Raw genomic sequence first — 1,216 nt, forward strand, 5'->3', positions numbered from 1 at the left:
AAGTAATAAAAAGATCGGATCAGAAAATAATCATGAAAATTTGAGCGTTGACGTATTTTCATCAGGGCCACTAATGAGATTAGGAAAAGAGGACTCGTTTTAATTAACTAATTAACAAGTTTTTTATTCTAGTAAAGTACTAAAAAATAATAATAAGAAATCGAACCTTGATTCTATATCATCTTTTTCTGTATCATAGGAATTGAAATAATAAATCTTCTTAGGATTCTTGTTGTTTCTATTTTTTTTTTTTCAAAAACATTTTCAAATCAAATAAATAATTTGATCTACGATTTATTGGAACAAAAAAAGCCCGGCTAGGTACTGACCAGGCCAGGCCGTGGAACTAAAAATAAAAAGAAAAGGGCTTTTCGGATGAAATAAACTAAAAAAGGTACTTTCTTTTTATTTATAAATATTTTTATGAATCTTTAATATATTGGTATTATTTATATATTAGGATTGAAGATATCTCTTCTTTTGAGCCCTTATCTAATGAAATCTAATTTATCTAAATGGAATTCCTAATAAAAAAAAGTTTTTATCGATTTGATAGATATCCATCGATATATCTAGATAATTATCTATATCAATATAATGAAATTATATATCTATAAAGGGGTAGATAAAGATAATAAAGAGAGATAAAGAAGGGCTTTTTTCAAGCCTTTATTTTCTATTTTTTTATACAATGTATCATAGTAATTATCCTTTTTCAATTTGGGGAGAGATGGCTGAGTGGACTAAAGCGTCGGATTGCTAATCCGTTGTACGATTTTTTTGTACCGAGGGTTCGAATCCCTCTCTTTCCGTTTCTGTCAATTACTTGGTATTTTTTTATAGTTGAGGAAAGATGTGGAATAGATAAAATGTTAAGAACATTTCAAAATCAAGCAAGGAAAAAAAATCTGATTTTGTTATTCTTCACGCCCCGGATTACGTCCCGGGTCATTAGATAGGAATCCGAAAATGAAGAGAGAAACAAAGAATATTACTACTGTATAAACAAATAGTTTGAGAGTAAGCATTACACAATCTCCAAGATCATTTTTTTTTTAAGAGAATAGATTCTCTATTTTAATCTGGTTTGACACCAAGAAATGCAGTGAAGTTATTTCTATAAATAGGAAAAAATTTTAAGAGTTGAGTCCTTGATTACTCAAAATTGGATTTCATACCCACAATTCTATATTGTGGGGGACTCGAAGAGGGTCGT

The 1,216-nt window shown here is 28.9% G+C and overlaps 1 non-coding gene across 1 annotated transcript; it reads left to right on the plus strand.

Moving 5' to 3' along the window:
• The first annotated feature begins 724 nt into the window (after positions 1–724).
• On the plus strand, positions 725–812 carry TRNAS-GCU (transfer RNA serine (anticodon GCU)). The gene has a single exon. It is a non-coding gene; the product is annotated as a tRNA-Ser (tRNA).
• Positions 813–1,216: the final 404 nt, after the last annotated feature.

This window comes from Cucumis melo, unplaced genomic scaffold (genome assembly GCF_025177605.1).
Source record: "Cucumis melo cultivar AY unplaced genomic scaffold, USDA_Cmelo_AY_1.0 utg002089l, whole genome shotgun sequence".
In the NCBI taxonomy this organism is placed as follows: Eukaryota; Viridiplantae; Streptophyta; class Magnoliopsida; order Cucurbitales; family Cucurbitaceae; genus Cucumis; species Cucumis melo.